Here is a 25,683-nt window from a genome sequence, read left to right on the forward strand (position 1 = left end):
TGCAGCCTCTCTCGGATCCCACCTGGTTCCCATGGCACGCATGTCCCTTCTTTCATTCCTTCTTCTGAGGGGAGATGCTGCCCCCCTGAAAAATGCCGCCCTAGGCAAGTGCCTTGCTTGCCTTGTGGTAAATACACCCTTCAAGTACCGTGTGACATTAAGAAAAAAATGTCAAAACCCACCAATTTTCACCTAGGACCTCTGCTTTAAGAAAATATATATATCATGTTTGAAGGGTTCTAAGAAATGTTTAAGCAAAAAATACTGATGGTTACATGTAAACAAAACGTGCCAGAAAAAGCTTGGTCTTCAAGTGGGATATACAGTATGTGCTGTGTTTTCTATCTGATCTGCGGTCAGTGTCTCTTTAAAGCTGAGAGGACGAGGAAGAGAATATGAAACAAACGAGTCCAGTCATCCTCACGGGAAGAGGTCAGCAATCAGCGTTGTCAGATGTAATGACACGCAATTTCCACTAGAGGGGGTACACACCGATTGAGATGCCGAATTCGCGCAGCCGCAAACTGCGCAGACGTGTTTCCCCCGCATAGAGGAACGACAAGCTTTCCGTTTTGTCTGCAGCCAAGCAATGATATGAACATAATTTGTGCCCACACTTATAAAGAAATAACGTGGAAATAGGGTTCACCAAACTGACGTTTCCCTTAACAAATATGGCGCCCTATGTGTTGTTCCCATGAACCCCAGCGGCGGGGAACTCCATCTCCTAGTCTCCTCTAAGGCTCGAGGGCTCCCCCTGCTGACTGAATTGCAGTCCGCTGTGACAGGAGCCGATGACAGTAGTTGTCGTGCGGGCTGCGTAGCGGGTTCTGGAGTTTACAGCGGCAACATTTCGTGGGTGCGCCTGCCAATCTCCGCCGACATCAATAGAAGGGACAAGTGGAAGCCGAGGTGAGACATATACGGGGTGACCTTCAGGAGGACACGGGAGCAGCCGGGCACCCCGGGGGAGAAGAGCGGGCAACGACGACACACACGGGAGTACCGGGGAGTGCCTGAGGGGGCGGAGCTCCGGTGACACCTGTCAGTGGTCGGACACATCCGGCCAGAGGGAGGTTATTGAGGTCACAGCCGCCTCTGTAGCTGAGTGCTGGTGACAGGAGGAGTGTGGACAGGGCTGCTGTGCCCAGGGGGCTGCGGTGCCCAGTACTGTGTGCAGGAGGAGCAATCTGAGCCTAGATACACTTCTAATAGAGCGACACTACTTCATTCTATACAGCCTGCACGAGGGAGGGATCTCTAACACTCAGGCACTGCAGGTGCCGCACACAGCATTACAATACATTCTATATATATACAGCCAAGTATTTACATACTCATCAGTCCCTGCTCTCAAGGAGCTCACACTCCGAATCTGCTCATACACTAGGCTATCTGTTTGGACAATCTCCTTTACATCCACCAACAACTTGCCTGATTCGGTAGGTGCACATGTTACGTAAATCTCAACATGATTATACAGAAATTGTATGATCAGATTGTAATGTGTATGGTGACCTCTAAAGCAGAACTAAACCCATCACTTATAGGCCCCTTTCACACGAGCGGACTGATGGGGTCCACCTGTCTGGTTTTCAGGCAGACCCAATCAGTCCATCCATAGACTTCTATAGACCGGTAAGTCCCAGCGGGCAATAGTCTGCTGACACCCCACGGCATCCGATCCGATCCTGTACGTCAAAAACAGTGGATCAGATGACAATCAGGTGGAAACGGACAGGCGGTCAGTTTCCATCCGACAGTCCCATTGAAATCAGCGGGCACTGGCTGCAGCAGCAGAGTGGACAGAGACCTGTCAGCCGCCTGCTCAGCGGGGATCAACAGAAAGATTCTGCCTCCTGAGCAAGTGGATCACGCTGACTATCTGCCCCATCTGAAAGAAGCCTAAGGGTCCTTTCACACAGACGTTCCGTTTTTTTTTTCATCAGTTCAGTCACGTTTTTTTCCAAGAAAAAATGGATCCATTCACATCAGTTTTACATCCGGTTTTTCATCAGTTTACATCCTTTTTTTTCACTTTGCATCTGTTTTTTTTCATCAGTTTACATCCGTTTTTTTCATCAGTACACATCCGTTTTTTCATCAGTTTACATCCGTTTTTTTTCTTCATTTTGCATCTGTTTTTTTCATCAGTTTACATCCATTTTTGTCATCAGCATACATCCGTTTTTTCATCCATTTACATTCGTTTACATCCGTTATTCATAAATTTTTCATCAGTTGACATCCGTTTTTAATAAATATTTCAGCAGTTTACATATGTTTACTTACATTTTTAATCTGTTTATATCCATTTTTTACATCCTTTACCAACAGAAAAATGAACTGTATGTCTGTTTACATCCATTTCTGTCTGTTTACATCTGTTTTTTTCGCCCGTTCCATTTTTTTAACGGAAGAAAAATGTTTTCCGTTAAAAAAACCCAGATGTTAACAGATTTGGACATTAACAGATGTAAACAGATGATCATCCATTTACATCCGCTAGTCCATAGAAATACATGGGTGTCCATTTTTCATCCGTAAATGCCCGTGTGAAAGGGGCCTAACAGTTTAAGAAAATGGTTACATTCCCAGCACGTGCCAGAAGTGCCAACTGTCACATTGGTTGTGCCCTCAACCAAACTGTCAAACCATCAAATGTCTGGTGTCATAACTGATCACCATGGCAACTGCAGATCAAACAGAGTCTGAAAAGCTTAGGAGGGTTTAGTTCCATTTTAAGCTTGCCATACACTATACAATCCCGTTCACAATGACATATCCATGTTAAATGAGCACAGAGCTTACAGTGTAATCAAAAGCAAAACTGTTTTCTGGTTTTGGATGTAGTGGAGAGGGAGTAGAGAAACAGTCAAGTTTTTATTGCTGTCTGTGTCCCCATTTGTTCTGTTGACCACTATTAGCGAAACTGAAAGAAAATCCAAAATTGTGGGCTGCCGCAAGAACACTAAAAGGGGGGAAATCTCCCAATGGGGACACTAGTTCTGGTGACCTGGTCATACACAGGGATTCCCTCACTTTGGAGGAATTTCCTCTCGTTTCCTGATTTTTTCTATTGGACAGGAAGGAAGGGGAAATCTCCCCAATGGGGCACAGATGGCAAATAAAAGAACTGATAGGTATTATAGCCCTCCTCTGTAATATAAAAAAACCCCAAACTTTAAAGTAGAACTTAAGGCAAAACTTTTTTTTTTCATTTTGGATAGAGTAAGGGAGGGTTATAACCCCGGTCATTTTTTTTTTGTCTGTGTTCTTTTGGGGTGGTTTCCCTTCACTTCCTGTCCAATAGCCAAAACAGGAAGTGCGAGAAAATCCCTCTATAGTGAGGGAATCTCAGGGTGTCACCAGAACTAGTGTCCCCATTGGGAGATTTCCCCTTTATTGCTGTTCTGGTGACAACCCAAAATTTTAGATTTTCTTTCACTTTCACTCTTAGTGATAACATTCACCAGGATGGATAGAGAGGGTGAATCTCCCTAATGGGGACACAGACAGCGATAAAAATTTGACAAGGGTTCTAATCCATCTCCACTAAAGTTTTTCCTGTAGTCATACTTTACCTATCCATTCAATTAGTATTTAATCAGACAGTCCCTTGTACTATATAGTTTAAGGTAGATCAAAAAGTGACCACACACGCAATACAATCTGATTGTACAATCTTCTTTGAATCTACCATCAGCTATGTAGTATGAAGGCCTGCCAGATTGGAAAGAAATTGAAAGTAATGTTTAGGTTTGTCCTCATATTATTTGCTTTCAGTAAATCTAAAGGAGATTGTGTAATCTGTCAAAAGCTGGCCACACACTATAGCAGGGCTCTCCAAACTTTCTGATCAAAGGGCCAGTTTACTGTCCTTCAGACTTTAGGGGGCTAGGCTGCCCCCAGTGAGAGGAAACCATGCCCAATCTTTGTTATTAGGGGGAGAAAAGTTTGTGCCAGTGGGAGAAATAGTGCTACATTTTTGTTGTCAGTTGAAGGAATAGTGCTGCATTGTTGGTGTCAGAGACAGGAATTATGCCCCACTGTTGGTGTCAGTGGTAGAGATAATGCCTCAAGGGCCAGATAAAGGCAAGAAAAGGGCTGCAGTTTAGAGACCACTGCACTATACAATCAGATTGTTCAGTCTCTGGCGAATCACCTTTCCCCTTTAGAGCAAAGCTATGTAATAGAAGGACCTAACTAAACATGCATTCATTGTGTATCTAGTCAAGCAGGCCCTTGCACTACATAGTTGATGGTAGATCTGAAAGTGGTTGTGCAGTCAGATTGCATAGTGTATGGTCCAGATTTATTCTTCAGAATCTGATAATATGGTCGGATATATGAATTGCTGACAAGTCACACAATGCATTATCAATCGATTTTGAGCAAAACCGATCAATTTATTCAAAATTACTCTGATTGGTCTGATGGTCATAGCAAAGTAGACCAGTGATATGATTGTTAAGTGTAATGTGGATCAAACAAACTTTTCTATCATCTGATATTGTTGTATCGTATTTTTCATATGTAAAATCATTCTATGTATGGCCACCATAATGTTCACACATACAGGAGCCAAAATCAACTCACTAGCATGTATTTGGAGTGTGGGAGAAAACTGGAGTACCCAGAGGAGACCAACACAAGCACAGGGAGAGCATGCAAACTCCATGCAGATAGTGTTCTGGCAAGGATTTGACTGGGTGACTCCAGTGCTACAAAGCAAGAGTACTAACCTCTGAGCTGCTGTGTTAACCCAGAATAACTAAAAGGTGAGCATTCCAGACATTATGTTTTAGCACAGGTCACATGATCTTGTAGCATAATGGCATGTTCATCTGGCTTGAAAATGAAAGTGAATTGTTTTTCAGTATTGTACTAAATGGGGAAGGGTTAGAACCTCTGCTGGGTTTTATTGCTGTCTATGTACTCAGTAAGCTGATTTCCTCTCACTTCCTGTTCTGGAGACACCTACAAGTAGTGATAGGAAGTCTCTCCAATGTCAGGGTAAATCACACGCCTGACCGTTGTCCCCACTAAATGTTATAGTGACAACAATTTCTGTCCCTTTTACCAAGGCTTTGTTCACATGGACAGCAAAGGGGTGCAAAAATCAGGCAGTTGGTGCATGTTTTTACCGCTCCCGAACTGCCCACCTACAATTTTACATGGTGACCGCTTGGAGTGGTATACTTGGACAAGCCATGATGCCATTATTGTCCAATTTGGCAAATTTCTTTGGCATCTCACATTTGGCATCCATCGAAGTCAATATGGGACTGCACTGCAACTGTGTGCTAAACTCTTGGCGCACAGTTACGGGACAGTATTTCCATGTAAAATGCCCCTTGGTGTTAAAAAAAAAAAAAAAAGAGAGACTTTTAGGAGGAGGCAGTATTGCCTCCTGAACTCCTGTGAACCAGCCCTAAACCACCTCTGAAAAGTGATCCATCGCAAATGGCTATTCATTGGTGTATGTATACTTGCTACCCATGTGAACAAGGCCTTAAGTTCTGTGTTAACCTCTCACCACAACTCAGTGGTCACCATTTAGTGAAGGGTTAAAAAGGAGAATTATCACCGCTGCTCATAGCAATCTGTAATATTATCAAGCTTTCCAATTGTAATTCTGAAAATAAACTGAAGAATCAAGTTGCTGGTCAAGACATCTTTTCCTGAAGTTGATATTAATGAGGTCTAATGGTTTTTATAATGGCCTGACATATGTTCTTCTCCATAGTGAGATACTGTATAAGAGTTACAGCATTGGACATTACAGTGAATGTAGACTAGCCACTTGCCCCTTCCTGATCAGGCCATTTTTTCCTATTTGGCACTGCGTTACTTTAACTGACAATTGCGCGGTCATGCAACTCTGTATCCAAACAAAATGTATAACACACAAATTGTGCTTTCCTTTGGTGGTATTTGATCACAATTGGGTTTTTTATTATATTAACAACAAAAAAAAAAAGAATATTTTGAAAAAAAAAATATTTTTTACTTTCTGCTATAAGACGTCCAATAAAAAGAAAATTAAAAAAACTAAATTTCTTCATACATTTAGGCCAGGGAGGTAAGCAATAATGAGTAGACCTCACTTAGCAAAGTTTTGAGTTTGCATTCAGGCTTTGGGAGGTATACAAATGGCCTACTTCTATAGCAAGTGCATTATTCAATTTTAGAGCTGCACAATTTGTTTTTTATATACAAGTGCCCCTTATCTGCATAGGCAGTTTTTTGGTAAACCAACCCTTTAAATGATGCATCTATTGGCCCTTTGAGAGCAGAACCTACATTGTCTTGTTGAGGAGCCCAGGCAGGTGGGTATATAATTTTGTGATCCCTGCGTTCTTGGCAGGCAGTACAACCATGTCAGTGACCTCCCTTTTCTCCACTGCAGTTGATTAGTAACTGTAGCTCGGTCACTAACCCACCCCAGCTTGTGGATTGGGCAATGGAGTATTACTGTTGTCTTTGCCCTTATGGGACTGACAGCACTGTACATGGCATCAGAGCCTGATTGATTCACACTGCTAGCCTTTCCCAATCAAAGCATTGATGTGCAGAGTATGACAGAGAGCCAACATAAAAAATGTTCTTTCTCATTTATTGAGGGACACATTATTCAGAGACTATTGGGTTATACCAGCCTTTCTCAACCAGGGTGCCAAGGCATCCCAGGTGTGCCTTGAGGTTTTTCATTGGTGCCTTGGCAAAATGTCTAAAAGTTGCCCAAAACTTGTATACAAGCCAGCGGGTGGAAGAAGCCTGACTTTTAGTTACACAAAGCCACAGGTTTTCAATGTGTGCCATTATGACCTTCTAGCTGCCGATGTCCTGACAACCAATGACATCATCATTTGATAAGGAGGATATCAGTGGTCTGTACAGCATCCTTGTTTGACCCTTCCTTGCCCCTCTCCATAAGTGCTGGGGACACATTAGCTCAGTGATGGAGAAAAACTGAGGGAGAAGAGAAACACTGGAATACTAGTCAGGACCAGTGTGCAAAAATTTGTTTGATTTGGAAGAATAAATCACCTCTAGCGTTGGGTGTCCAATGTGTGTGGATGCTGCTGTGTTATATAAAACTATTAGAGTAGTATTTTACATTTTAGAATGGGGTGCCTCAAGACTGTCCATAATTTTAAAGGGTGCCTTGACTGAATAATGTTGAAAAACACTGGGTTATACCACTGCCCAAAGAAGGATATGGGCATTGTCAAACCAAAGAATAGCGATCAGCCCCTTCTACTCCCAGCATGCCTCAGGGTTTTTGCTAGTGTTCTAGGAGAATGGAAATCTTTTTACTGTGTAAAGTGTAACTATTTTTTGCTCCCCTTATTTCCCTGCATTCAAGAATAATATTCATTTTTTTACTTCAGTTAAGATTCTACCACCTGCTGCTTGAGCTGGTCTCTATGCGCAGCTATTTAGGTTGGTGTTTTCTCAGCAAAAGCTATGGAGGTCGTACCCAGACACTGCTGCTGGATGATGTCAAGGCTAACCTGGATTGTGATCTTTGGGTTAATGCTGAGAGTTGAGCACTGATATCCCTTGGGTGGAGTGTCGCACACTTGCTCACTTTGCTCTTCTTTTCACAATTTATTGTGAAGCAATGCATTCCTGTCAATGCTCCTTATCGCATGTGACATGTGGATCATCCTCTGTTGGCCTTTTCTGCCCATCTACAGTGACCTGGCTGTCTTCAGCCGTTTGATCCTTTCCTGCTACCAGCAGCCAGTTTGTAAATATTCAAGGCCTAGCGGGGTACAGTCTAGCTGTAAAGGGTCCCCTCAACTCAGGATCTACAAACAACGCCGGGGCTGCCTGTAGTGCACCCACTTGAGAGCCTGACACTGACAGCCTGGAATGTTGTCCTCTGCTTGGGACCCTGCACTCCTCAGAGTCTTTCCCAACTCTGTTAGGCCTGACCCCATCCCCTTATCCTTGGAAGATTTCACCACAGTAATGCAGGATTTCATGGGCCAAATTGCAATTTTGATTACTCAGACTGGCAAGTCCCTAAGCAAAACTCCACTCCATCCCCTGCAGAATCATAGACTTTGTCTGATGCTGAGACTCAGAAATTCTTAATGGATGACATTACCCCTGAAGAGTTTCAGGTTGCTGCCATTACTCTCAAGTTTAGCAAGAGCATATCGACTCTTATTGACATGGTGGACACCACCAAGATCAAACAATAAAAAAGAAAAATTCCCAGCTCAACTTACCAACCAGCTTGCAAACAAACCACATTGTCCTAACAGTTTGCAAATATGTGCTAACTAAACCTCTGTTTTTAATGCAAATACATGCGTAAACTGCAGAGCCCCTTCATGGCACCCCAATATTCTGCAGTTCCTAACTCTCTAAATTTTGAGAGCCTACATAGTAGAAGCACATGTATGAATGATATGAGGTTTAATGCTGATAAATGTAAGGTTATGCACTTGGGGGCTAAGAATATGCATGCATCATACATACTAGGGGGGGTACAACTGGGGGAATCAATGGTGGAGAAGGATCTGTGAGTTCTGGTAGATCACAAGCTTAATAATGGCATGCAATGCCAAACTGCGGTTTCTAAAGCGAGCAAAATCCTCTCTTGTATTAAAAGAGGTATAGACTCCAGAGAGAGAGATATCATATTACCCCTGTACAAATCATTAGTAACACCTCATATGGAATATGTAGTTCAGTTTTGGGCACCAATTCACAAAAAGAACATTGGGGAACTGGAGAAAGTACAGAGAAGGGCAACTAAACTGATAAGAGGCATGGAGGAGATCAGCTATGAGGAAAGATTAGAGGAACTGAATTTATTCTCTTTTGAGAAGAGGAGATTAAGGGGGGATATGATCAACATGTATAAATACATCAGTGGTTCATATAGTGAACTCGGTGTAAAGCTATTCACCCTGAGGTCAACACAGAGGGCAAGGGGGCACTCTTTACGTCTGGAGGAAAAGAAATTTAATCTCCAAACACAGAAAGGTTTCTTCACAGTGAGAGCTGTGAAAATGTGGAATAGACTCCCTCGAGTAGGTTCTGGCCATCTCAGTGGATTGCTTTAAAAAAGGCCTGGATTGTTTCTTGGATACACAGAATATAACTGGATACTAACATTAATACTAAAGTAGATCCAGGGACTATCCCATTGCCTCTTGGGGGATCAGGAGCAAATTGGATCGTACTTTGCTGGGTTTTTTCGCCTTCCTCTGGATCAACTGTGAGTATAGGATTATAACTTTTTTTTTTTTTAATGGTTGAACTGGATGGACTTTTGTGTCTTTTCGGCCAGACTAACTATGAATGGATAGACTGAGCGCAGTTGAGCCTGTGGGAGACCACCAAGATCAGCCTGCAGTTTCTACCAGTGTTGCTACTTGTCTGGGATCCCTAAAAGGCCCTATGAAAACCACAAGACAAATTCTAGTGCACCTGCTAGTTCCAGATGGCTTTTTTGGGGACTGGGAGACCCCTGATAAACTGTTTACACCTCCCAAATGTTTGATAGACCTCTACCTATTTGAAGAGTCCTTTTAAGAGGATTGTTTCCGTTGTAGATCCAAGAGTATCATCCCATCTAAGCACTGACGATTCCCTTAGTGCCAGATTTAAAGAATCCCATCAACAAGTATTTTGGGATTCTTTCAAAAATGTTGTTTTCTCTGGCTGGCTTGGCATCACAACCTGCCTGGATAGTGCCTATCTGAAACTTTAGGTGACTGGACTAGGCCCATGAGAAGAGATCCTGCTTTGCTCCAAACTGATCCCTCTGTTTGTGAAGTATTCAGTGAACTATTAACCATATTAAAGTTTTAAAAGACCTGCCTAGGAGCAGACACCACAAAGTGCTTGACATTACTTAATCCACGGAAGCTAGTTTCACTTTGTCACTAAGCGCTAGACTCGCCATGGTTTCAAATCGCATTACAATGCTGGCAAAATGCAGCATGTGTGTACGGGTGCCATTCACTTTCAATGGCACCTAAACATGGTGCTTTATTGTCACGAGATAAATTACGTTGCAATCCGCATCGCCCAGAAAAATAAGCAAGAGTTTCTTTTGGGCTACAAGCTTTGCTCGATGTGGTTTGCCGCAATTGCAGTGCGATTTATCATGGCAAAACCACACCCCATATAGGTGCCATTGAAATTGAATGGCACCAGAACAGGCGTGCTGCACTTCGCAGCATTGCAGTACAATTTGGAATCGTGGGCAGAATTGCAGTGATTCCGCCTATGATTTCAAATCCCTAGATGAGAATGAGGCCTTATAGATCACTGAGACACTTTCACTGGACAGGAGGATGGCAGCAGGTGTAGCTTAGACATGACATCACGGATATCGAATCCCAGGAATGAAAGTAGTGATACTGGTTTCAGAGTGGGTCAGAAAGGAGAATTTTCTGCTAGGTCCTTCGTCAGTGGGCTTTGGGCTTGTGTTGGTGGCATCAATTTGGAACACTTATGAGATCACTCAGAATTCACTTACCGATGCATTTTACCTGCAGTTGATCTCCTTCTGACTTGAATATCATCTGCTTCAAGCGGGTTTTGCATTCCTATAGACATTCAGTAACTTTCAGCAACAAGTTAGAATCCATCTTTCACTGATTTGGTTTAAACTGAATGAATTCTTCTTGGTGGGTTCTTGGCACCTTGGTGGGATTAGCCTCCGTAAGTGACGTTTTCTGGTGCCCCTGCATGAGAATTTGTAGAAGAAGTAGTGTGGGGATGGCCCCACACTACTTCTACAAACTCAGAACAAAGTATGAACTCTCCATTGTGCTAAATGGAGATTGGGGTATGCATGCACAGGTGGAATTGGAGTCAACAGTGAAGAATTTGAAGAGGAGGCTGTGTATCTTCGAGCTGGTCATACAGTGAGGATGTCGGTGGAGCAGGGAAAGGTAAGCATATGACCTGAATGAGGGGGCAAGGATGGTCATCAAAGCCCAATGATTGTAACTGCAGTAAAAAACACTCATAAAGTCATCAGAGTACAGTCAATGGGCAGGCACAATCTGACTGCTTTCAACCACCAGCTCCCTAAACACCTTTGTATTTCATCTATGAAGAAGAGCAGGGAAGTCATGCTACAGAAGCCTTTGGTGCCAGCTTTATCAGGTTTATATCAATTATATCAAATAAAGCAGTTACAAATCCAGTAGCTGCTGACTGCCTGAATAGTGCCTTTAATAAAGGGACACTTACCTGCACAGGGATCCAGTGCTGTCCTCCCCCGGGCTAGTTCTTCACTAGAATTCAGGTTCCCAGCACCGGTATCCTAACTGTGAGCAGCTCACTATGCTGTTATTGACTTCACAGCCGACTGCGCATGCGTGAGCCGCATCCCAGAAGACTGCAAGGATGGAGGCCGAGCCTAGGCGATCTGAGCGGAAGTCAGAGCGGGTACATGTCAAAGCTAGTTACCCACTCCCCATCCCCCTTCAATATAATATACCAGACGTGTTAGAGGAGGGGGGAGGATGACTTAAAGCAGAATGTCCCGTTTTAAATGATCACTCAATCTAGAGGTTCTACTGTTGTCTAATGTTATTAAAGCGGAACTTCACCCAAAAGGGGAAGGTCCACATGTTTATATCCACTCCCCTCACCACTGCCACATTTGGCACTTTTTAGGGTATTGGGCGGGTACCTGGTTTTGACAGGTACCCGCTCCCACTTCAGGTCAGATCGTCGCAGTGACATTCGGCCCCTCCTCCTTAACTCCACCTTCTTCTAGGACACATTCACAAAGCACAGCACAACTCGCGCATGCGCAGTAGGAAGCTGGCTGTGCAGATTGAAAAGATTGCTTGATGCATCATGCACTGAACGATCATCCCGAATTATCTACTTTCCTAAAGTCAAATTTTCCAACTAGACTGATCAGAATAATTTCCATTAAATGTACCTGTTTTGCTCAAAATCAATAACATATTATGGATGTTTTTGATAATTCATAGCTCTGATTATATTATCCAATTCTGTAAAGAATCGTTCAATCAGATTGTAACATGTATGGCCTGATAGTGTGTCTTCTACTAAAGCGAGATCGTTTGCTACCCACAAACTAGATGTAAAGGAGTAAAGAATTTTTGCTTTGTAATGAATGTTCATGTAGTTTAGGTAAAGATATATTTACTTCAGTTATCCAGTCACAGAAAAGCAAAAATCCTCTTGCATATGGGGTCCTCAAGTAACCAGCTTCTCTTTTCTCTTATCTAAGCCCTTGTCCACACTGGTGTGACTTCAGGTGTGACATGCAATTTACAAATCGCATCTGAAGTCACATCTAATGTATTTCGATGGCATGGTCTTAAACAGTACAATTTGAAGAAGCGCGATTTCAAAAATAGTTCCTGCACTTCTTTTTTCCAATTACCTTGCAACTTGCATTGACTTCTGGTAAATGAAGTTGCAAGCCACAGTGAAATCGGTGGTACAAATTGCACAAATCAAGTGAAGTAGTGCGATTTCAAAGTCGTATTCAGTGTGAACCAGAGTTAAGTGAGCTTTCACTTTTACAATGGGAACATTTACTCCTCTAACTGTTTCCCCTCCGCCATACAACAGAAATACTGCTACAGGGCGGCAGTGGTGCGCAAAATCACATGTATATATACGTGATTTTGCAGTTCCGGGTAGGGGTGCACGTGAGCCGCGCACGTACCCCACCCATGCCGCCTATTCGTGGCCTCGGCTGTCAATCACCGGGTCTCGGCCAGTGATTACTCACCGGCACCCCGTGATCATCAAGAATCTCTGATGGGGGAGGGAGAATGTCACCAGCATACAGAGGATCACCAATATGGGTCCAAAAGTTTTAATGAACGATCACATAGTTACAGCAAGGCAACGTTTTGGAGTCTCTCAGGACCCCTTCATCACGCATGTTGTTCATATGATCTTGTTGTAACTATGTGATCAGAGCAGAGCCATACAAAGCAGTGTGCTTACAGTGAAACACAGACACAGCCCAGGTAGTACAACAGCACACAGTTAACCCTTTGATCACCCCCCATGTTAACCCCTTTCTGCCCAGTGTCATTAGTACAGTTTCAGTGCTTTTTATTAGCACTGATCACTGTATTGGTGTCACTGGGGATGTCAGTGATACCAGATCAATTCACCCCAGTGTTAGAATGCCGTCCCACTAAAAGTCGCTGATCGCTGCCATTAATAGAGAAAAAAAAAATCCAGTATCTATACCGCCATTTGTAAACGCTCTAACTTTCAGGTAAACCAATTAATTTACATGTATTGGAATTTTTTTTTAGCAGACATGTTGCAGATTACATTTTGGCCTAAATTTATAATGAAATTTGATTTTTTTTTACTGGACATGTTTAATAGCAAAAAATCAAAAATATTGTTTTATTCTCAACATTGTCGGTCTTTGTTTATAGCGCAAAAAATAAAAAACGAACAGGTGATCAAATACCACCGTAAGAAAGCTCTATTTGTGGGGAAAAAAGGACATAAATTTCATTTGGGTGCAGCATTGCATGACCTCCACAGCGCCATATTGCAAAAAATGGCTTGGTCAGGAAGGAGGGTAAATCCTCTGGAGGGCAAGTGGTTAATAAATGAACGGCGCTGTGTCATGTGCACCTCCCACACACATAACAGTTTTTGCATAATTCAGCTGGAATCTAGGGAAATGTACAATGAGACTGTAACTTTGGTGGTTACCTTTAGATTCCCCTTTCTCATAATGATAAGTAATGAATTGTCTGCTGGTGTGCGCCCATTCTCTTTCTTTTTCAGCTTTCTATGTCGAAATTCTGTCCTGTTCATTATCACAAATTTTTGTTTAGTAAAATATGGAACAGTTTGTTTGTGAGATGTGAGGAATATTTGCAGAACTGCAGTGTTGTAACATCAGTGAGCTAATGATTGCAACATAGCTGAGATTATTGTGCGCCCCCTCCCCTCCTACCCCGCCGTTAATGTGTGTGCGATACAAGGTGTCTCAAAAAAGTTTGAGAAAATCAAACTGGTTTAGTATTTAATAGATGCCTGCAGTCACATGCAGCTTCCCTCACTGCTCCTTTGTGAACCAAGCCTGGTTTTACACAGGAGTGGCGCGGGAAACCGCATGTGATTTGGACAGGAATCAAATCGCATACCTGTTCAAGTGGCATGCTATTCTTTGCAGTGCGATTTGGACCTATTCATTTTGTATGGGCTCAAATCGCACCACAAAGGTATCTATTTTAGGTATTGGAGTATATGCACAAGTATTCGTGCAAATGCTTGCTATCGCCGTTGATGCAACCCTAATTAATGCACAAATTAACTTGGATATATAAGTGTATACCATATCCAAACCCAAAAACATCATTTTGATTGTATTCGTATTATTGTTGTTCGTTCTCTGCTATACTCTGCAAGGTTACACTTACTGTTCCTTAGTACGATAGCTGCAGGACCGTCTTTAATGCGGGGGGATAAGGGGCAGCTGCCCACGGCTCAATCATTGTTTTGGGGCCCAAACCAGCTGCCCCTTGAGCCCCCGCAAATTAGGGGCCCCATTGGCACTGCAGAACGACTGGCCGGAAACACACACTGTTCACAGATGACAGCTGGGACAGGACTCCAGGAGACAGGTAGTGGTGTAGTGTCTATTGTTTCTGACTCCCCAGCAAGGAAGGAATGGGCGGGGCCGTGAGCTCCACTGACATTCTGACCCCGCCCCATGTCATGTTGCCTGTATGCCTAGGACACCGCAGGGTAGGAGGTGATAGTGGGAGTGGCCGGCAGTACTGAGAGGTGAGCCCGCGGATGGTGAGCGGAGCTCGGCTGAACAGGACCGGGTATGTGCTTCTCCCCTTGCTGTTCCTAAACCCTGACTTGGCAGTGGCTGTTCTAGCAAGGGTGTGGCACTGGCACACACAACATCTTCCACACAGACAGCCATTGTGAATTACACAGTACTGTTTGGGCTTGATGGATTTATTTTAGGCCTGGTTCACATTTATGTGGGTTTGTGCAGGCACAGCAGCCCATTTATACTTGCGTTTTCTGCAGAAAAAATGTGCATCAGCATTTTAAAAAAGCAGTGTCCTCAAAAGCACTTACAGTTGTGACCAAAATTATTCAACCCCCACTGAAATTGAGTGTTTTGGCCAGTTTGACATTGCTTTTGATCATTCAGTCATCTTGCTTACATTTACATTAAAGAGGCACTTGTAGGTCAGACAAATATAACATAACAGTTATAATGAAATAACCACAAATGTCTTTTCTGTGCTCACAGCATTATCAGTTTTATTCAACCCCCAAGTGACATTCAATCTTAGTACTTAGTACAGCATCCTTTTACAGTTATAACAGCTTTTAAACGTGAAGCATAGCTTGACACAAGTGTCTTGCAGCGATCTACGGGTATCTTCGCCCATTCTTCATGGGCAAAGGCCTCCAGTTCAGTCACATTCTTAGGCTTGCGCACTGCAACTGCTTTCTTTAAGTCCCACCAGAGGTTCTCAATCGGATTTAAGTCTGGTGACTGCGATGGCCACTCCAAAATGTTCCAGCCTTTCCTCTGCAACCATGCTCTAGTGGACTTGGAGGTATGCTTGGGATCATTGTCCTGTTGAAAGGTCCAACGTCTCCCAAGCCTCAGGTGTGTGACGGACTGCATCACGTTTCCATCCAATATCTCCTGGTACTGAAGAGAATTCATGGTACCTTGCACACGCTGAAGCTTCCCTGTACCTGCAGAAGCAAAACAGCCCCAAAGCATGATTGACCCTCCACCATGCTTCACAGTAGGCAAGGTGTTCTTTTCATCATAGGCCTTGTTCTTCCTCCTCCAAACATAGCGTTGATCCATGGGCCCAAACAGTTCTAATTTTGTTTCATCAGTCCACAGAACACTATCCCACAACTTTTGTGGTTTGTCCACATGGCTTTTGGCATACTGCAGTCGACTCTTCTTATTCTTTGGAGACAGCAAGGGGGTACGCCTGGGAGTTCTGGCACGGAGGCCTTCATTACGCAGTGTGCGTCTTATTGTCTGGGCTGAAACTTCTGTACCCACATCTGACAAATCTTTTCTCAGTTCCTCAGCAGTCACACGGGGACTTCTCTCCACTCTACGCTTCAGGTAGCGCACAGCAGTCGAAGTCAGCATCTTCTTTCTGCCACGACCAGGTAGCGTTTCAACAGTGCCCTTTGCCTTGAATTTGCGAATGATGCTTCCTAAGGTGTCTCTTGGTATGTTTAACATCTTTGCAATCTTCTTATAGCCATTGCCCTTCCTGTGAAGAGAAATCACCTCTTCTCTTGTCTTCCTGGACCATTCTCTTGCCTTCACCATGTTTGTAACCACACCAGTAAATGTCTAGAAGGAGCTGAGTATCACAGTCATTTTAAAGCTGCCTAATTGGTGCTTATTATGCTTGATTGCTGCTCGGTGACATCCACAGGTGTTTTCAATACCTGATGGAAAGCACCTGTATGAACCTCTGTTCTTCAGAGTGGTAGTCTTTAAGGGGTTGAATAATTGTGGCAATGAAGAAACCACATAAGAACCATTTACTACTGTATTACATAAACAATTGATGTCATTTTAGTTGCATTTGGGTAGTTACAACGTCCTTGTAGGATTTGATTCTGAATACAATTCCAAATGTACACTATAGTCCCTAAACCCCTTTACAGCATTGGGGGTTGAATAATTTTGGTCACAACTGTATGTTTGTTCAAGTGTCATCATATGGTGCTCCTTCAAAACAACCACACTGTCTTTTTCCAAAGCAGACTGTATTTTTCTTGTGGTTACCTATGGGTTTCCCTTTGTATCCTGAACAATTCTTCTGTCAGTTATGGCTGCAATCTTTCTTGGTCTACCTGACCTTGGCTTGGTATCAAGAGATCCCCGAACTTTCCACTTCTTAATAAGTGATTTAACAGTACTGATTGGCATATTCAAGGCTTTGGACATCTTTTTATGTCCTTTTCCATCTTTATAAAGTTCCATTACCTTGTTACACAGAATGTTTGACAGTTCATTTCTGATCCCCATGGCTCAGTATCTATCCTAGTCAGTGCTTCCACGCAAGATCTAACAAACTCATTGACTATTTATACACTGACAATAATTGCAATTTAAAAAGCCACAGATGTCGGACATTAACCTCTAATTGGCATTTTAACCCGTGCGTGTCTGTACCAAGGCCAAACATTCCAGGGTATGTAGACTTTTGATCATGGCCATTTGGGTGATTTCTGTTATCATTATGATTTAAAAAGGAGCCAAACAACTATGTGATAATAAATGGCTTCATATGATCATCATCCTTCAATAAAAGAGCATTTTTTGGCATGATCAGTCATATTTTCAATATCAATGCCAAAATGTCACAATTTCTGCCAGGGTATGCAGACTTTTGTGCACAACTGTAGATTGCTGTATCCACTCTCCATAACTATTGTTTTTTTTTTATTTCTGTCTATTCTTTTCTAGTCGTACGGTTAAGTTGGACAAGCTGGTTACTTAACAGAAATGTGCAGTGACACTGGTGAGAGTGTTAATAATGGGTCATTGTTTGATTTATAGCTATGTGCTGGGTGAATGGGTCACAGAAAGAAATGTGTGCGGGGCCTGTCTGCTACAGTGTAGAGAAAAGCCAAAGGGCCACGTACACATTGTACTTAATAAAAGTCAATTTTAAAGGTCGCATTTTTTTCTTCTGTTGTAGCAAAGGTTGTTCATTGTAATTAATACATTTATGGAACACTTTCTGCATAAATTAAACTTAAATCAACCACGAGGCATGTAGTTATTACACCTGTAAAATAACCGATGAGTTCTAAGCTGAAATACAGTAGCGCGGTCAAACAGGCGCCCAGTAAAGATTACTCTTACCGCGCACTGTCCTCCTGTTCTCAGCTGTCAAACACATCACTTAAATTTCACTGCTATGCTTGATGCCCCCCCTCCCCGCACACTACACACCAAAACACAAACACAGCCTCCATGCTTCTGTGTCCGCTGAGCTAAATAGAGCTTGTGACTCACATCTATTGGCCTGCCTTTCATAGCTGCGCAGTTCAGTCTGTGATAACCAGTACCATTAGAATGCTCATTCAGTAGACAAATGCCTTATGTTAGCACAGGAACAATATAGATCTTTTTTATTATTCATGTTTCAGTATATAAAGAAAGAGATCGATTTACATATTCAAAATGTACTATTTGACATATCAGTATGGAAGTCATGACTTCTTCACACTCAGTCTTTCCAAAACTGAGCCTATAATATTTCATTCACCCCGCGCCCTCTAACCTTTCTGTCGAGATCAATAGCACATTTATCAGTCCCTTTGCTAGGTGTGATTCTTGACTCTGAGGCCTCCTTTTGACCCCACATCCAATCACTGTCTAAATATTACTGCCTTCACCTGCATAATATTTCCCCAAATTCTTATCCTTTTGCCAACCTTGTGATGTATACACTATATGGCAAAAAGTATTGGGACGCCTGCCTTTACACGCACATGAACTTTAATGGCATCCCAGCCTTAGTCCGTAGGGTTCAATATTGAGTTGGCCCACCCATTGCAGCTATAACAGCTTCAACTCTTCTGGGAAGGCTGTCCACAAGGTTTAGGAGTGTGTCTATGGGAATGTTTGACCATTCTTCCAAAAGTGCATTTGTGAGGTCAGGTACTGATGTCGGACGAGAAGGCCTGGCTCACAGTCTCCACTCTAATTCATCCCAAAGGTGTTCTATCGGGTTGAGATCAGGACTCTGTGCAGGCCAGTCAGGTTCCTCCACCCCAAACTCTGTCATCCATGTCTTTATGGACCTTGCTTTGTGCACTGGTGCGCAGTCATGTTGGAACAGGAAGGGGCCATCCCCAAACTGTTCCTACAAAGTTGGGAGCATGAAATTGTCCAAAATGTCTTCGTATGCTGATGCCTTAAGAGTTCCCTTCACTGGAACTAAGGGGCTAAGCCCAACCCCTGAAAAACAACCCCACACCATAATCCGCCCTCCACCAAACTTTACACTTGGCACAATGCAGTCAGGCAAGTTATAATACCAGTACAAAAAATGGCCACTGCCCCAGTCTATAACTGGCTTTTACAGCAAGGAACACATGGACGGGCAACGCATGTCAAAAAAAAGAAAAGAAAGTTCCCAGCTCAACTTGCCAGCCAGCAAGTTAATTCGGTTGTTTTCAAGCTGGCTGGCAAGTTGAGCTGGGAACATGGTTTTGTACCATGTGATTGCTGTGTCCAATCACTGCAATCACATAGTAAACAATACTAAGTGAAAGTAAAGATCGGTTCTCTCTACTCTCACTCTGAGAGCAGAGAAAAACTGTCACAGCCTGTGCGTGCACAGCAGCCTATTAGGCTGCTTGTAAACTCACACACTGCAGTGCCAGCCAGCCCTAGTGTACGTGATCACTGACCGTATCCCTGATCACTGTCCAGTGTAACCATAATGAAAAAAATGTAGCCAGCACCTGTCAGCTGTCCCAGTGCTCACAAAAACACCGCCGTACACCATACCAATTTCCTTATCACCATCATACCCCATACTAGCGCCATAATCACCTCCATTTGCCATACCAGCATCCTGATCATTACCATACGTCATACCAGCACCATGATCACCGCCATGCACCATACCAGCGTCCTGATCACCACCATACCTCATACCAGCATCCTGTTCACTGCCGTACCCCATACCAGCATCCTGATCACCCCATATGTCATAGCAGTGTCTGGATCATTGTCATACACCATACCAACATCCATATCACTGCCATACCTCATACTAGCATCCTGATCACTACCATACTCCATACGAGCGTCCAAATCATTGCCATACATCATACCAGCGTCTGTCATTTTAGGATCTCAACTGATCAATTTTCAGATATATATCCCATAGTTTCTAGACTTTATAACTTTTACATAGACTAAATAATATACTGTCTTGGGTTATTTTTACCCCAAATAATGTTGCAGAATACATTTTGGCCTAAATTTATGAAGAAAGATTATTTGCTAATTTTTCTAACAAACGTTTTGTTTTTTTTAACATTTTCAGTATTTTTTCATTTATATAGCAAATTGAAGTGGGTAATGATTGGAATACAGGGTGCCTTCTCTATCATGTGACCATGAAGGCTTGGCCCCACCCTTGCTTCCTCCTCCCTGGCTGTGTATGACAGCAGCAGGAGCCAATAGCTCCCACTGCTTCTTCTGAGCCACTGAGGAGAAAGAGCAGCAATGCTACTCTTCTGCACAGCACTGGATCGTGATGGGGCTCAGGTAAATATAAAGGAAGGGGGTGATATGGGGGAGGGGTGCACACAGAAGGTTTTTTTACCTTAGTGCAGAGAATGCATTGAGGTAAAAAAAACACTTAATCAATTACACCACAAAGCTGCTAATGATCTCTCTTGTTCTTTCTCACCTCCGCTACTGCAATTCCTTTCTCTTTGGCCTACCCCTTATGCACTGGGAGCCTGTCAATCCCTTTATTGGCTCCCAGTGCATAAGATTAAAATTACTAACCTCAACATACAAAGCCATCCACAACTCTACCCAAGCTACACCAACTTCGTCTCAAAATACCACTCAAAGGGTCCTCTTCCCTTCTGCCAAGACCTTCTGCTCTAGCTCCCTTGTCACCTCCAAGACCTCTCCAAAGCCTCTCCTATTCTCTGGAACTTCTGACCCCAATCTGTCCAGTTGTCTTCTACTCTGAATGAACAGCTGCCAGAGAGGTAAAACATAACTCTTTACTGTCCAGCAGCTGACTACAGTAGGGAGCAGTGAGGTGCACAATTCAGCGCATCACACAGCTCCCTTTTTTCTGTTGATACTTTATTTGAAGTGTACAAAAGTGACACTTCATTCATGTCATTATATAGGGAAGCCTATCTTCCCTGTACCTAACAAACTTTCTCATCAGCTCATCCCTTTATATATTGGAAACTCTCATGAGCAGAGCCCTCCTAACCCTCTTGTGTTGAATTGTAACATAACTGTACTGTCTCCTTTTCTAAAGTGCTGTGGTTCAGTATATATCCTGTATAAAAATCACAGTTTGCTGTTAAACAACCTTCCTAATTATTATACAGTATTTATATAGTGCCAAAGGGTATGCTCAGCGCTGTACAGTAGCAAGGGGGACATAACATGAGACAAGACAGTAACAATACAATACACGAGGGGTTCGAGGGCCCTGCTCTTTCGAGCTTACAATCTAGGAGATGTATTGTTAAATAGGCAGTAAACACAAACATATAGCCAATGAAGTGACCAGCTGCAAGTGATAGACAGATTAAACAAATTCTTCTATACAACCTGTACCTGTTTATCTGTAGTTTTTTCTCCTCTATATCTGTTCAACTTCCAGAATTTATACAGCTTGTTTGAGCTTCCAAAAGGCGGGGGGTTGGGGAGCTGACATTTCACGCTTCAGAGCTCAGTAAGAGATGATTGGAGGGAAGGGACACACCCACCTTCAAACAGCACACAGGAACAGAGCTGAGGCTGTCAGTCACAGGATGTGTGTTGGAGCTTTCTCTGTCACCTTTTTAGCTCTTGGTATCAGGAAAACGTATCAGAAGCTATTCATGCTACATGCTCCCATTTCAAAAACTGTTGAGCTCTTAAGACCAGCTGTGAACATATAATATCCAGGTTTTATAACATCCTGGCTGAACTGGTGGGAGCTGGAGCCCCATCGTTCTTGGAGAGATGGGAAAGAGAATGGGGTACAAAAATGAATGATCAACAGAAGAGGAAAATGGTTAAGTTAATGCATGGGGTGATGAACACAAATATAGTTGAGATGAATTCTAAATGGTTTGTCTGGATGGTACTGTACACCGAGTGTGGCACATAAACAGTGAGTATCACCTCTATGTTGGAGAGGATGTGGTGTAACAGGGACAATGGCTCATATATGGTGGGAGTGCCCAAAAGTTCAGGTATTTTGGCAAGAGATAATTCATCATATGCAGGAGATTTGTGGGACATCCATCCAGAAGGATCTGTGGGTGTGTCTTTTCTATAAAACAGATGTCAGTAAAACAATACAAAAACAGTTATTATACCATCTGATTAGTGCAGCAAAAGGCTTAATCTCTACATTTTGGCAGGCCCAGGACCCTCCGAAAATGAGGAATTGGATAGACACAACTGAATATGTTACTGGAATGGAGGGACATTGTTACATGGAGAAAGATGAAATGGAAAAATTTACAAAGATGTGGGGTAGATGGTATGAGTTTAAAACATCAGAAAAATATTTAAAAATGAAGGGTCCCCCCAGAGAATTTACCCAGCTCTTCTATACGCTCCTCTCCTGGCAGGAGAAAAGCAGTGCCAAAAATGCATCTAAAGCCACATTTCTGCAAACACGTTTAAGTGCATCAAACATTTGGGCATTTATTCATTTCTTTGGCCACAATATAAATTTTTTCTGGCTTTGAAATGAATACACACACAAGCGCTTGACGCAGCTAGTGGTGCTTAAGTGTGTTTACACGTTTGTGGGCATGTTAGCTGTTTTTTCTGACAAACCATTTCTGCTCCTGAACACGCTGGCAGTGAATTTTTTGTTTTCGACCTCTAAATGCCTATAATCACCTATATGTGCATGAACACATAGTTTAACATTGAGAGGTGTTTAGAGGCAGAAGAAAACAAAACAAAATGCAAGAAGCCTCTAGAAGAGGTGCTGTAAATGCCCAGTGTACACAAGGCCTATGTGGTATACATTAGTTATATCAGGGGTCTCCAAACAGTTTAAACAAAGAGCCAGTTGATTGTCCTAAGGTTTTAGGTGGGCCAAACTGTGGCAGTGTAAGTAGAAAATGTCCCAGCATCAATGGGAGTAAATACTGTTCCACCATTGGTTTTAACAGAAGGAATAGTTCCCCGTTGTTGGCTTTAGCAGGAGAAGCAGTGAACCATGGTTGGTATCAATTGCAAATTTAGTGCCCTATCAATGGTGTCAGTGGGAGAACTGGTGCCTCATCATTGGTCTTAGCAGGAAGAATAGTGCCCCATCGATGGTATCAGTGGGAAGAAGAGTGTCCCATTAATGGTGAAAGTGGGAGGAATGGTGCCTCCTCATTGGTGCCAGTTGGAACAATAGTATCCCAAGGGCTAGCTAGAGGCAAGCAAAGGACCTCATCTGGCCCCCGGGCCGCAGTTTGGAGACCTCTGGTTTATATGCATGGAAATAATGCAAAAACTCACTGCTGAAAAACTTATCAACAAACATGAAGATGAGATGAGAAAGAGTACTTGCATGTAACTCTTTGTGTACAAGGGAGCTGTCGGCGTGTGTTCTTGGTGCCATCATGTCCTCTGTTCTGTTGTGGTCAGGTGGATAGTGAAATATAGAGGAACGCTTGGTAAAGACTTTACTGTGCAATGTAATGCTTCACTTTAAAACTTCAGCCTCCATTCACTTGTATTTCCCTCTGTAACTACCTAGCAGCTGGCATAAGGAGGTTGATATACTAAAGGCGAAAAGGCTGTTCACTCTGCTAGTGCTGTTGCAATCTACAAGGGAATTTTCCCCAGAGCTTAAGGACTATGGTAAAGCTTCGCTTTGTAAAGAATACCGACTCATGTGCAAGGGAGAAAAAAATATTTTGATTGCACAAGTTTGGTTGCTGTCAACAGGGCCTCGCTGCATTCACTAAGCTCAGGTGAAAATTCCCTTGCAGAGCACAACTGCACTTGCAAAGTGGACAACCTGTTTGCCTTTAGTAAATCAAACCCTGTGTGTTTAATTCCAGGACCTGCGTGTATTAATCTTAACCCTAGGTTCACACTTAAGCATTTTCCGCAGCGTTTTGCAGAAACGCAGTACAGTCCATTTAACATGATTTCCTATGGGACATGTTCACACCTGTGCATTTTCACCCGGTGCGTTTTTTGGAAAGGGCCAGGGACTTTTTTTAAAGCAAAAAGTTGCATTTTTGTTTCTGTAGACTTCAATGGAAACGCTTCAGAAAAGCATGTATTGTGTTTTTGCTGCGTTCTTGATGCGTTTTGTGTTTTAAATCTGCCTAGCAACAAGAAAAATTTTAAAAAATAAATATTAAAAAAAAAATGCAGCAAAATGCAACACAAAATGCAATGCAGAAACGGCTCAAACACAGCTGGGCAAAACAGACTGTTTTTTTTTACAGCTGATCGCAAAAGTGTACCTGGTCCCAATCTGAAGATATTCTGGGAACTATGAGATAACTGGTAATCTTTTAGGTAAGCCATAGATGATTCGATTTTCTGTCCTGCCACCTCCTGTGGAGCTATTGTGTTGTGATGGGGGAGCCTTCAGCAGTAATTGTATTAAAATAAACTGACAGCCTGGTTGTACTGAATACTATTAATGGACCGACTTTCCTACAGCCAGGCTGCCCATAGATGGATGGAATCTCGGCCAGGTCTCTGCTGAACCTGCCAACATTCGATCCATCTAGGACCAGTTTTAGAGTGAGGACAGATATAAAAAATTTAGCTAAATCAAGGAAAGTTTTGTAATGCATGACATTCATTCGTTCACTAAATACATGTACTTGAGATCAGACATGCATGGCCTAGCAAATCACCAATTTGAGAAGCCATCAAGTGGAGTGAAAAGTGGATGTTTTAAAGTGAACCTACAGTCAGAATTTTGGATAGTGCGGGGGATAATGCTCTTTGGGATTCAGTTTGGTGAGTACACAAGTGATATAGTTGATCACAATGGTCAGTATCCGTTCTTCTTGTCTGACAGTCTGCAGTTGTAAATTGTGTGAAATAGGGTTGTGTCACAAAATGTGTGACAAAAACCTTCAAGCTAAACTCTGGGCACAAAAACTTACATTCAGATATTTTCCTCAATAGCCACAAAGGGTTTAAATCTTTGTGCTCTAAATTTCTTTGCAAACACAGATGTTACCTCGTAAAAGTAGCAGTGACATCATCACTTAGGAGGCCCCAACCACTACAGGCTGCCTGCAAAAAAAACTAGAGGGGGCAGATATAAGACCAGTCATCCTGCTTAAGGAGAGAGAACAGCTACTGGTCTTTATTGCAGGAAGCTCTGCACAGAGGCAAATTGTATGTGACATTACAGCACAGATCTGGAAGACGTACATGAAGAACATCAGGATTCAAGTAAGAATGCACATGCCTCTTTTATTTAGATAACATTTGTCCCAGTGTTCTCTGTTCAGCTTTATGGCAAAACCTATGCTTTGCCCATTCAGGGCAAGGCAACAGGTTTGTTTTAAAGTAGAATTCCAGGCTAAACCTATCTAGTCTTAAAAATGCCCCCTTTCCTCTCCTATTTTAACTAACATGTATAATAAAAATATACATGCCCAACTAATTTCAGCCTGTTCTGATCTGGTCACATGATCCCGTGTCAGCCAGCGGCAGCTGCAGGGTAGAAGAGAGAGAGCTTGACATTGGCTGGGAATGGTCCATCTGTTTTCAACACTTCCTCTTCTCCCCTGCAGCTGCCACTGGCTGACACAGAGGATCACGTGATCGAGCCAGAGTGGGCTGAAAATAGGTAAGTATACAGATCTTTCCTATGCAGGTTAGACAGCACAGGTATGGGAGGGGGCATTTTTAAGACTAGTTGGGTTTAGCCTGGAATTTTACTTTAACCC

At 42.8% G+C, this 25,683-nt stretch overlaps 1 protein-coding gene across 1 annotated transcript in view; it reads left to right on the plus strand.

Annotated features, from left to right (window-relative positions):
* The first annotated feature begins 755 nt into the window (after window positions 1–755).
* TFEB (transcription factor EB) overlaps window positions 756–25,683 on the plus strand; it is an 85,487-nt gene continuing 60,559 nt past the window's right edge. The window contains exon 1 of the mRNA XM_089681171.1: window positions 756–912. The gene's annotated coding sequence lies outside the window, so the exon portion shown is untranslated. The remainder of the gene's footprint in view (window positions 913–25,683) is intronic.

Source organism: Staurois parvus, unplaced genomic scaffold (assembly GCF_062004578.1).
Source record: "Staurois parvus isolate SC_StPar_1 unplaced genomic scaffold, SC_StPar_1.0 ptg000261l, whole genome shotgun sequence".
Taxonomy (NCBI): domain Eukaryota; kingdom Metazoa; phylum Chordata; class Amphibia; order Anura; family Ranidae; genus Staurois; species Staurois parvus.